General features: G+C 51.8%; 1 protein-coding gene across 5 annotated transcripts in view; it reads left to right on the top strand.

The window, feature by feature from the left end:
* The window catches only part of DIP2C (disco interacting protein 2 homolog C), a 2,321,522-nt gene that overhangs the window by 2,272,528 nt on the left and 35,682 nt on the right, over positions 1-13,312 (top strand). The window lies entirely within an intron of this gene.

Raw genomic sequence — 13,312 nt, 5'->3', positions numbered from 1 at the left:
CCGGAACTCCCCACCCAGAGCCAATCACTCTTTAAGGTGGGGCTAGCCGAGGCCAAGCTGGTGGTGCATGACCTCATGGAATCCACAGTGGCCCATATTGACACCTCAGGCCGTGCCATCTGTATTGCCACGGACACGAGGAGAACAGCCTGGCTCCGGGCAACGAAATTCAACCCGGACGTCCAGGAGCGCATCCTAGATCTACTGTTTGAGCGTAGGGACCTCTTCCACTCCTCTACGGACGAAGAGCTGGACAAAAAGAGCAGCTCACAAACGGCAAAGTCTCTGTCCACGTTCTCTCGGGAGGGGGCAGCTCTCCATGCACAATTCTGGCACCAGAATTTCGCTGACCCCTGGATCCTCTCAGTAGTATCCAAGGGGTACCGTCTTCCTATCCCAGCCTCTCCTCCCTCCTCCCCTCTGCTCCCACAGGTTGGGACAGCAACTCTTTTGGCGGAGATCCGCTCGCTCGTAGAGAGCCAGGCAGTGGAGAAAGTTCCAGCCTCCCAGCATGGCTTTGGCTTTTACTCCAGGATTTTCACCATTCAGAAGAACCACCAGGCGGGCCCGAGGGTTGTACTGGACCGTTCCATCCTCAACCTCTGCCTACCCCAGTAAAGGTTCAAGATAGTTACGCCAGCTTTTATAGCGGAGACATTGGACAAGGGAGACTGGATGTGCTCCCTGGACCTGAAGGACGCGTACCTACACGTCCCGATTTGGCAGCCCCATCGTTCTTTCCTACGGTTCAGGATCATGGACTACCATTTTCAATACAAAGTCCTTCCATTTGGCCTCAACTCGGCCCCCAGGGTCTTTACCAGACTTATGAACGCAGTGGTGGCCCTCCTTAGAGCGCAGGGCCTCCATATATACCCATACCTCGATGATTGGCTCGTCGTGGCTACATCTCCGGAAGCGGTTCGCCACTCTTCCCATGCCGTTTTGAACATACTGCACGGTCTGGGCTTCTCGCTCAACCTCAAGAAGTCACAGCTGCAGCCTACGCAGACTCTGACATTCCTGGGACTCATTTGGGACACGTCCTCCGAGAGGGTCTTCCTGTCGGAGGACAACATCTCGGCCGCCAAGAGGGCCACCGCCCACTTCCTCAGCAGAGAAGTGACCTCGGCATGGTGGTACCAACATCTCCTGGGTCTACTGGCGGTGGTCCCGTTAGCCGTGCCGCACACAAGACTAAGGATGAAAATGATTCATCTGCACTTCGCAGCCTCGTGGAATCAGGAGCGGGGCTCGCAATCCGAGATCATCAACGTTCCTCCATCTCTCCACCCGGACCTAACCTGGGGGCCCATGGACTGCAACCTACGGATGGGCAAGCCCTTTCGGCCGCCCTCTCTGCAGGCCACCATCACCATAGACTCCTTGCTCGAGGGCTGGGGAGCCACCCTGGACGATCTATCGGTCCACGGTACCTGGATTTGACAGGAGCAGGAATACCACATCAATTGGTTGGAGCTGAACGCCATCTGGCTGGCACTCAAAGCATTCCTACCACTTCTCAGGGGCAAGGTTGTCCTCATCCAGAAAGACAACTCGACCAGCATGTACTACATCAACAAGCAGGGAGGCAGCAGATACCCTCCTCTGTGCAGACTGGCGATCAGCATGTGGGAATGGGCCCTGGAAAACGACATTTACCTCTCGGCAGTCCACCTCCCGGGGGAATCCAACAAGGAGTCGGAAAGGCTCAGCTGGCTGGGAGCAGACAATTACGAGTGGCAGCTAAACAACCTTGTTATTCAGGAGATCTTCAACAGGTGGGGTCACCCCAAGTTGATCTCTTTGCATCCTGGCACAACAAGAAGTGTCCCCAGTTTGCACTCTGGCAGGGTCAGGGCCCCGGCTCTCTGGGCGACACATTTCACCTCCAGCGGACCGGCATGAAAGCCTACGCCTTTCCGCCCACTCCTCTGATCCACAGGATAATTGCAAGATCAAGGAGTCCCACCGAATCCTCATCATTTTGATAGCTCCATGGTGGCCAGCCAGGCCATGGTTTTCGGAGCTCCTCAGCCTCTCGGAGGTTCCCCCTATACACCTTCCGACGGGCCCAGCACATCTTCTGGCGCAGCTGGCAGAGGGGCAGAATCATCCACCCTGTGCCTGGGAAACTAGCCCTCACAGCTTGGTACCTGAGCAGGTAACGCTTCGGCACCTTAGCCTCTAACAGGCCAATCTGGAGATCATACAGGGCGCCAGGACTGAAGCCAACGGGGCCCAGTGCAGGGGCGATTGGAGCAGATTTTTCCACTGGGCTGACTCCAAGGGAATTGATCTCTTGGCCTGCAATTTGGACCACATGCTCTCCTTTTCAGCGCACCTCGCTCATTCTGGCATACAGGTGTACACCTGCTGCACATAGCTTGCAGCCATTTGGACTAACAGGAAATCGGAGGAAGGCATTTTTTCCTCCTCCAACCCTATTGTCAAGAAACATCTGACTGGTCACGCGAGGCTCTACCCGCCCGTCAGCAGACCGCACCCTGTATGGGACCTTAACATAGTCTTGGGCGGACTGCGCATGCCCGCGCGACGCATGCGGGACTAAACTCAACGGCTCCCGGCGGCCGCTACTATTATCCTGATTTTTCTCCACTCCACGAGAACCAATCTCGCCTCAACCGCCCGCCAACGGTGGCGGACCCACTGGAGCTGCTGTCGCTGCACTCCGAGGGAAAACCGGAGCGGGAGACGCCAGAACCAGCCCGCGGACCGCCGGCGGTTAAATCGCAGCCATCGCGGCGCGGGCGGGAGTAGAGGATCGCCCCTCCCCCCCGGAGACGCTGAGTTTGCTGCGGCTCCCAGGCGAGGCCGACGCTTGGATCAAGGTCCCGCGGCGCTCTCCGGGCGAGACGCCGACTGCCCGCACACCCCCCGATCCACTTGTGACTCTGCATCGCCAGCCTTCCCAGCGGGGCCCCCTCATCGGCAGGACTACAATACCCGGGGTCGAGCGGCAGCACGAGCCCAAAGCTGCGCTCCCCCGTTGAAGGAGGACAAGCTGCAACCAGAGGCACCCGCGGCAAGGTACTCGGGTGTGGGGGGTGGATGTTTGCTTTGCTCCCCCCCCCCGCAACCTCCTTTTGGCAACCAGCCTGCTGCAAGAGGACACAGAGCACAGCTGCACCATAGACCCACGAGCCACAAACGCAGCCACACTGAGAGGGTGGGGAACCCCCCCCCGGTCCATGGTGGACCTTAAGACCTGGCGTAAACGGCGGAACTGCCCTGCCCCTCTCTTGGGACCGCCCCGAGTGGCTTAAACCATCGCCCGAAACGCAGTACTCACAGAGGGCCACCCTATGTAGTGGAAACAGGCGTGGCAGGCCCATAACGGCGGTAGAAAAGGGGCACAGTCCTCCCCACGTCATCCCTACTATACACCAAGCCACTAAGCGAGGCTGAGCGACGACACTGCGGCCATACCAAAAGCAACTTTGGCGGCGGCTCGCAGTGCGCACCTTGCACGGCCTATACACACCCGTCTGCCCCGAGGGAGGGCAGCCAGATCCCAACGACATAGAGCCCGACCGAAGCATGGGAAAGGAGAAAACCAAGAGGCAAACACTACAGAGCAAGATGGATCTCTTCACCGTGGGGGCCCCGCCCCCGCACGAACCTCAACCCCCAGAAGAAGAGAGTAACCCTGGAGAACTCAGAGACCCTTCTATCTCTTTGTCAGATCTTATGAAAGCGATTGGGGACTCGAGGACGTCCTTGGAACTAAAAATAGGTGGCCTATCCTCTGAGGTGTCCCTTATACGCCAGGACCTCCGCAACTTGTCGACCAGGGTGGGGGAAGCGGAACAGAGGGTGTCTAACACTGAAGATGCGGTCCATCGCATGGAACAACAGCTCACCGCGATTACCCAAAAAGTGACCCAACTGGAAAACCGCGCCGAAGACAGTGAGGGGAGGGCGCGACGCAATAATCTCAGGATCCTCGGTATACCAGAGAAAGAGGAAGGCCCCAGCGCAGAACTCTTCCTAGAAGATTGGCTCACTCATATCTTTGCCCCGAAGAAGCTATCCAAATTCTTTTCGGTGGAAAGGGCACACAGAGTCCCCACCGACCGACCAACACCGGGTGCCTCGCCCAGAACAATGATTGCACGCCTACTGAATTATCGCGACCGTGATGCGATCCTACAAATGGCAAGGGCCATGGGCCCGATCACGTACAACGGCTACAAGGTCGGCCTCTATCCTGACTACACGAAAGAAGTCCAAAAAGCCTGCCAGTCCTTTGACTCCGTCAAGAGGAAGCTCCAGTCACTATCCATCAAATATGCCCTCTTCTTCCCGGCATTGCTAAAAGTCCAGTATGAGGGCGCTACTCACTTATTTTACAACCCCAAAGATGCATGGGACTGGCTTGAAACTCATGTCCTCACGGACCCCAGTGGGAGACGCGTGCTACCGGGCCCACCCGCGCAGCGACCCCGACCTGAGAGACCCTCGCCCCCTCACCCCCCGTCCGATGCGGAAGACGACGCGTAAAGAACTCCTACGGGAAAAGGATGAATACCCGGTACTGAAGGGACCAAACTGCAGATTGGTAGAATGGAAATGAGCACCTAGCGGCCGCCGCCCCCTAAGGCTGAGCGTGCGTTATCACAGCCGGGTTATCCCGAAGAAGTTTATAAAGTTATAAGTTCAATGTTTGGGCGACAGGTGCTCCCAGTTGGGGGGGAAGTACAGGGTGGGGGGGAATTCAAGGACTGTAAAGAAACCGAATCAAGAAACAAGAAGGCGAGTCATATCGTAGCACTGGCAAAGGAATCAAACACAATCTGTGGGCAAGATCACAGACATAATCATCATCCGGGCAGCAGATATACCAACCCGAGACGACCCCCGGACGTCTCCCCCAAAACACAACGCCATACATCTCTCGAGTGCACAAGACTACCATTGATCCTCGATGTCCAGATATGCGCCCCACGCAGATAGAATGGACTCCAACAAGATAACTGTGCTCTCCTGGAACGTCAACGGCCTCGGCTCCAGCATAAAGCGAAGACTAGTGCTCCAGTACCTTAATCGTCACTCGCCCGATATAGCCCTTTTAAACGAAACACATCTGCTTGGTACGAGCACACACTTCTTCAAAAGATCCAACTACTCCCACGCCTACCAGGCTGGATTCACAACGGGAGCCAGGGGCACGATGATCCTGGTTCACAAGCGAGTCCCCCTGCAGGTCAAGAAGGTCAAGACCGACCCCCGGGGCCGCTATGTCATGATACTGGCTGACATCTGGGGCGAGAAATGGGGCCTCGCTGCAATTTACGCACCTCCCTCACAAACGAAAGAACTACTCTCCGAGCTACAGAGCCGATTACTAGAAGATGAGGCCGATGTATGGGTGATTGGCGGGGACTTTAATGAAGTAATGAACACTGCAGTCGATAGATCTCACAGGAGGTCAGGCACTTGCCCTACCCCCACACCACTCGCCATGTTCGCCGAAGCCCTGGGTATGACGGACGCATGGCGCTCGCTCCACAACAACGAGGCTGGGTTCTCCTTCTTCTCAGGCGTCCATAAGTCATTCTCCAGAATCGATTATGCCTTCATCCCCCGCAATATACAGCACAGGCTCCTCGATGCGGAATTCCTCGCAAGAGGTATCTCTGACCACTCTCCGCTCCTATTGTCCATGAAGAACTCCGGCCGTGGTCCGGATCGTAATTGGCGCCTGAACACGTATCACCTACGTCTCCCCGAAATTGCGGAGGAACTGGAAAAGAAGACAACAGAATATTTTGAAAACAACGAAGGATCAGTGGACTGCCCGATCTCACTCTGGGAGGCGTATAAGACTGTCCTCCGCGGGGAGGCTATCTCGGAAGTTTCGGCCTACCAAAGATGACAAGCCCAAAAGATCAAAGAGGCAGAAGCACGTGTCCTGGAGTACGAACGGCGAACCCTAGAACACGGCACCCAAGAAGCGAAGGAGGAGCTGATCACAACACAAGAGGCCCTTCGCAACCTGGCTCTAGACAATGCACGAATAGCCCATCAGTTAGTCCGGAGCCAAATCTACGAACGAGGCGACAAGGCGAATAAGACACTGGCCTGGTTGGAAAAGCGCGAACAGGCCAGGGGACATGTGCGGGCAATAATATCTCCAGACGGAACGCACCTCACAGACGACTCGGACATTGTTGCGGCATTCGCCGCCTACTATGAGAAACTCTACACTCCACCGGCCGAGAGGCAGTCTTCCGAACCCGCATGTTACCTTGACCAGATCGAGATCCCGAAGCTCTCCCAGCGCCAAACCGACCTCCTGAATGCTGAAATCACTGTCACCGAGGTGCAAGAGGCGCTCGCACAGCTCCAACCTGGGAGGACCCCGGGTCCTAATGGGTTCCCTACAGAAACATGGAAATGCCTTGGCGGGTCATTGCCCTCCCACATGCACCGTATGTTTCTACGCAGCAGAGAGCTGGGGGCACTCCCCCCGGACCTTAGGAAGGCATGCATAATCGTCATACATAAGCCCGGGAAACCCCCGGAGGAATGTGCCTCCTATCGCCCAATATCCTTGATCAACGGCGAAGCCAAGGTCCTCGCAAAAATACTAGCCAACAGACTGCTGCAAGTTATAGAGGCCCTGGTCCACCCCGACCAATGCGGATTCATGCCCAACAAATCCACCCGCATGAACCTGCGCAGAGTCCAGTTGGCGCTGAGCAGAGCTAAGGAAATACCAGCCCCATTGGCCCTCCTGGCAGTGGACTTTGAAAAAGCATTTGACTCTGTAGAATGGGAGGCCTTGTGGGCAATCATGGCTCGGATGAACTTGGGGCAGACGTTTATATCGTGGGTTAAACTCCTGTATGCACAACCGGAGACCACGGTAAGGGTGAACGGCAGATATTCCTGATCATTTCCCCTGGGTCGTGGTACGAGACAGGGGTGCCCCCTCTCCCCGCTGCTTTTTCTTTTGGCCATAGAACCTCTCGCAATTGAGCTTAGGAATAACACTAATTGGTCAGGGTTTGCCTGGCCGGGGGGGGGGGGTGTCGACCGACTTTCCCTATACGCGGACGACCTCCTCATATACCTCAGTAACCCACGCACATCCTGCCCGATTGTCTCCCGCATCCTTAGTGAATACCAGCGCTTTGCAGGCCTTAAGGTTAACGAAACCAAAACCATTTACTTCCCGGTCAAGGGAAACGAGTCTGCGATCCCTGAATCCTGCCCATATCACGTCTCCATTAGAGAACTCAAATACCTGGGCATAAGACTCGACCCGACACTAGGTGGGTTCCTGCAACTCAACTTACAACCAATAATTGACCGGTTCAATAGGGACACCTCCCACTGGCAATCACTCCCACTATCACTAATGGGCAGAGCGGCGCTATTCAAAATGTTGACCCTCCCCAGACTGTTGTATGTACTTCAAAACGCCCCCCTTCCCATCCCCCGAGACACCTTCGCACTCTGCTGTGGGGAGGGAAACAACCCAGGATCGCCCTTGAAACGCTACAGCGATCAGTGTGGGAGGGAGGCATCGGTCTGCCATGCATACGCACCTATTACCTTGCAGCCCAGATTGGGGTGGTAAACGACTGGATACACGCAGAGCCCACACTCCCCCCACATCCGCCTTGAAATAGAGAGCATGACCCCACTAACCCCACTACAGATTCTGTACGCCACCCACGACCAACCTCCGTTGTTACCCAAAATGACACGCCACATTAGCCGGGCCTGGCGGGACGCGCACAAATTAATAGGCTGGAAAGGTAAACCGACACTATCCCAACCCCTATGGCACAACGCACTCCTCCCGGAAATTGTTAAGATGGGCCCCTTCGGCCACTGGTGCGGGAAAGGGATACATACACTAGCGCATGTGATACAGGACGGCCACCTCCTTGACTTTGAGACCATGCAGGAGCGATTCGACCTTGCACCCATGGACCGGTTTCGACATGCGCAACTGGCCCACGCCATCCGCACACAATTCCCTGATACGACAACTATACCCCCCTATACTCCCATTGAGACCAACATCCTTTCGCAACACATTGACACCAAGGTCACTTCCACGCTCTATCAAGCTCTCAACTCCTTTGGGGCGACGCAGCTAGATGGGCTCAAGGAAAAATGGGAAAAGGACATAGGTCAAATGGAACCAGAAGACTGGGTAGAGGCATTGGTGTCCCCTAGAGAAATAGGCATAGACTCCAAGCTCAGGCTTATACAACTGAGGATCCTCCACCGCACATACTATTCACGCACTGACATGGCCAAATGGGGGGGACTGGAAGACGGGACATGCCTCAGGTGCAAAACAGAACCCGCCACGTTTTACCATATGTTATGGGACTGCCGAGTCTTACAGGTCTTCTGGGAGAGCTGTATCAACAAGATCGCAGACACCCTGACGACAACAATCCCCAGGGACCCCAAAATGATACTGCTGGGAATCCGAGGTGAAGTGGACCTCTCGAAATATGAGAAAATATTTCTGACACTGGCATTGGGGGCAAGCAAAAGATTGATCGCGGCTAGCTGGGGCTCTGCCGACCCTCTATCCGTGAACCGCTGGAGCAATGAGCTGGACAGATGCGCGGCCGCGGAGCGCCGGATTTATAATGCACGGGGTTGCCCCCGCAAATTCGGGAAAATATGGGGTAATTGGTTGGACGCTAACTGAAATCTGCCGTTGAAAATAGACATGTACAGTTGTTAACATTGGTTACCTGCCCTATCCCACACATGCCTGATGGTTCCTGACCCGACTGGGTTTCTTTTGCCTTTTGAAAACTGCCTTGCTACCATGATCTGATGTATACCTTTGATTCATGTTTGTCTTGTTGTTTATGTTCCTAAAACGTAATAAACAGAATTATTAAAAAAAAAAAACATAGTCTTGGGCGCCCTGGCGTACAAGCCATTCGAGCCAATGGCGTCCGTGGACATCAGGCTGGTCACCATAAAGACGGCCTTTCTAGTCAGTCTTACCTCGGCTCGCAGAGTCAGCGAGATCCAGGCGCCTCAGAACCATATACCACCTTTCACAAGGACATGGTAGTCATGCGAACGCACCCGGCATTTCTGCCCAAGATTCCATCTGCATTTCACTTGAACGAGGAAATAGTCCTTCCTATGTTCTTTCCCGATCCCAAGGACAAAGCACAGAGAGTGCTGCACTGCTTGGATGTCAGGCGTGCCCTAAAATTCTACTTGAACAGGACCAAGGGCTTCCGCAAGTCGGATGCCCTGTTTGTCACTTTCGCAGGCTCGAGGCCAGGCTACCAGGCCTCTAAGGCCTCCATATCCCGCTGGATGGTCTCTGCCATCAAAGAAGCTTATGAGAGCCAGCACAAGCCTCTCCCGGCCAACATGCATGTCCATGCAGTCAGGGCTAAGGCAACGGCCATCGCATTCCAGCGCCATGTCCCTTGGCAAGTCATAAACAGAGCGCCCACTTGGGCCTCTCCCTCGGCTTTCTGCAAGCATTACTGTCTGGATGCCGGCTCTAGATCTGATGCGGCTTTCGGACAGGCAGTTCTCTGGAACCTATTTACTTAAGGAGGGTCTACTCTCCACCCTTGGGCTACAATCACTTGTAATCGCCTATACAGTATGGAGGAAAGGGGACGGGACATAAGAGTAATTATAAGTTACTCACCGTAGTGACTAACGTACTCTTAGTCCATAGTCCCCTTTCCTCCATACGTCCCACCAACCTCCCCCCTAATAATACTGGTGTCAGCAGGCAGTGGTAAATCTATTGTCGACGCGTCAATGGGCACTGAGGTGTGGCACCGGAGGGCGGAGTCAGGACAGTGCATGCTCCCTGTGCCGCACCCCCACATGCCTTTAAATTTAAAGGGGAAGAAGGTTTTTTCTGGTGGAAAAGGTTCTGTCTCCCGTCCCTTGGAATGGACGCCCATACAGTATGGAGGAAAGGGGACTATGGACTAAGAGTACGTTAGTCACTTTTCCAGTTCTGGCATATGCAGATGGCACTGTGCTTATTGCCAGAACTCCAGGGGCCCTTCAGGTGCTAACCTTCACCTATGCGGCCTTTATGGAAAATCTGGGTCTCAAAATTAACACAAGGAAATCTGCAGTAATGGGATGCATGGGACGAAGGAGGTCACCCAAAAATACTTCCAATGCTTTGTTTTGCAGAAATAATATCCATAGTGTTAGGAATTTGACTACCTGGGGGTTAGATTATCAGACGCTCACAGGTACTGTGCACACCAAAATGCAATCAGCTAAGTATAGTGAACAAGTGGGAGGGATTACCCTTTTTTGTCCTGCCGCCAGTAACAACCTCTGGATGTTGTCTTAAAAATGTATAGGTCCTAGGTGAAAGCAGTAACAGTGTATGGAGTGCCAGTTTGGGGAATTTAGAAAGCCCCTGAAATCCTGGTGAAGGAAAATACTTTTTTTTAGAAGGCTACTGGGACTACCGGGTTCATCCCCATGTATCTCTATACATAGAGAACTGCGTGCTGAGTTTTGGGAGGACCAGTGGGCCCTAGCCCTTTCCATTTTTTGGATTAGACTTTGGGCTAAAGAACATGCATCCTTGTGTCACTTAATCATTAGGTCAGTAACACGTGGGGATAACTGAATGAAAATTCCCTGGCTTTGCTATATTGATGTAGCATTCTCCGGTTCACATATGGAGGCACTCTAACTTCCAGCAATTTTGCTGTCTAAAAATCAAAGGAGATCCTTCAAAAGTAGCCTGGGTGAAGCCTCCAAAAGGAACAGGGAACTCATGGAGTTTGCAACCATCTCAGATCGAGCACATGCAGTGATCATTAGGGTGGACGAGATCCAGCCCTATTTAATCTGGGACTCCACCAAGAAAGACTGTTGACTGATCACCCTCGCCTGATATGACTCCATGCAGCTAAGAAGGGGTACCTCAGCCAAATGAATGGGGTATTCAGATGAGGCGGGTTGCCCAGTGTGTGGTGCCTAGAGGACTAGGCCCATCTTTTATTGCTTTGCTTGGTGTATACCAACATCAGGCGGTCCTCTTTATTGCCAGTGCTTAGGTCAGCTAACATCCGCACCTATAGGCCGGCAGTTTTATTTCTTTTGACAGCAGACTCTGTCTTGATAGCTTGGTGATTGCTATCATACTTGAAAAGAGCCATGCCTCTCAGAAAGGAGCTATCTATTCAAATGCCCTGATAGGCGTGGCCATTCAGTAAATAGCTTGTAGGTGTCCTGTCTCAAATGAACTAAAGTCGTTAGTGGGCCTGAGGGCACCTGTGTTACTAATCAAATCCGCCTGATCCAATAAATGTGCGCCTATATGGAGGTACCTCACTGGCCGAATTATGCATTGGAATTTATTAACACTCTCCCTCTTTTGTTTTTTTTTAATGTTATGCGATTTTATAGAAGTTGTATTGTGATTTCTGCCTATGTTTGGGAAATGTATTTCATGTATGGATGAGCAGAATTGTATCTTATTATGTATTGCGTTATTGCATTCTGTATGTGTTTGATGGATCATCCTGATTCGAATAAACATTTTGACTGGTGGAAACATAAGGTCCTTTATTGAGAAGAGATATTTGGTCTTTGTCTAAATTCTGTCCCGAGATGTTAAAAATGGCATTCATGTTGTTTTCTATCTCCAGTAGGGTCTCTGGCGACATCTGGGGAATTGTTTGTAGCCCGAATAGAAGTGGTCTGATTGGAATTCGGATCTGCCTCTGGCCTGTCCTCGACCTAAAAAAGGTCTCCCTCCTTGATATAGTTGTAGGTTTTGTCTGCCAAAATCTTCGTATGAGACGCTACTGGATGTATCCCAAATGTTTACCTTCCTGTGTCTTGGTTGATACGTGGGCTGGTTGTTGCATATTTCAATATACTTCTTTGCCAGATATGGGTATATAGTTTCTGACTTAAAATCCTTAATATCTTTGGCTAGTTTCTTAGTCTTTTTGTTTATGGTTTTATTTTTAATTTCAACAACTGGTTTGCTGATTTCAGCTTGTTTTTCTCTGACATTAGGAATGAGGGTACTGTCAAGGAATTTACACTCCTGTTCATCTAGTTCCTGCTGTAATATTTTGGCTAATATGTTGTGCAGTGGTGATAGTCAGGACCATCGGGTCCCTACTACATTTTGTCGCCACATAACTGAAATTTGTCTTATATTCCATATCCTCTAAAAATAGACAGGGTTAATTCCTAACTATAAGGCCAGACGTAATGATGTTTGCTTTCATATATTCTCTGAAAAAATTGACATGTAATTTGGCTCGGAAATGTTGTTTCTTTACGTTCTGAATGTCTTCACCAGAGGTATCAAAGACAATTTTTGCGGGGTCCCCGGTAGGATGAAAGAGAGAGGGACCACTAATAATTTCTGGTCTGGAGTTTGTTGTTCATTAAAACCTAGTGTTATGTTTTCCTCCATATTCTATTGGGGAACGTTGATGGGGAGAGTCAAGGTGTGGTTCGGTTGCAGATAAAAATAGATTTATTTAAGGTTAGGCACTATTTGCAATATCAGAATTGTCCCTGAAGCAGAAAGGGTTCATCCAAAAAGACTGAATAAAAATCACAGAATGTGTGATTTGGCCGAATTTCAGCTGTTTGAAAATTCCCAACGGTCAAAAAGTTAGTCCAAATCACGCATTCAGTGCTGGGGGCTGCAGGGTGTCCCCTGCACCCTTGCTCACTATGTTGTGAGCGGGGGTGTCCCCCACAGCCATCCCCCCCAAAAAAATATTTAAAAAAAACCAAAGGCTGCAGAGTTGTCTCACCAAAGAGGAAAGGACCCTGCGGCGCCGGTTTCCGATCACAGAAGTGAAAGGGAAACAGGCGTTGCAGGGACACAAGGTAAGTGGAGGGGTGGGGGTGGGGGTATGGGCAGGGATGTGGGCGGGGGTGTGGGCAGGGGTATTGCCAAGTCAGAAACGTGCATGGGAGAAAAGACCGAAGGTTATTTTGAAAAAATAATCTTCAGTCTTTTCTCCCTCAAACATTTCTAATTCAGTATTTCAACCCCGATCCAAGAAAAAAGACTGCTGCGTAGTCAGAAGCACTAAAGAGAGGTTGACCCTACTCAGACAGAAACTGGGGAATACATCAACTAAAACAGAGGTAGTTCCTGGAGGAAACATATAATTGTGGGTTTTTGTGATTGTGCCGAATGAATTCATTAGGCACCATGAACTGAGTATCAAAGAACAGAGAATGGTTTATTTCACTTGTATTTAATTTTCTTTATACATTATTTTGCATTATTTAGAAAGACAGACATATTCATCAA

The sequence above is a fragment of the Ambystoma mexicanum genome, chromosome 2q, assembly GCF_040938575.1.
Source record: "Ambystoma mexicanum isolate Mex_15411 chromosome 2q, UKY_AmexF1_1, whole genome shotgun sequence".
Lineage (NCBI taxonomy): Eukaryota > Metazoa > Chordata > Amphibia > Caudata > Ambystomatidae > Ambystoma > Ambystoma mexicanum.
This window is presented reverse-complemented; position numbering and strand designations above follow the sequence as displayed.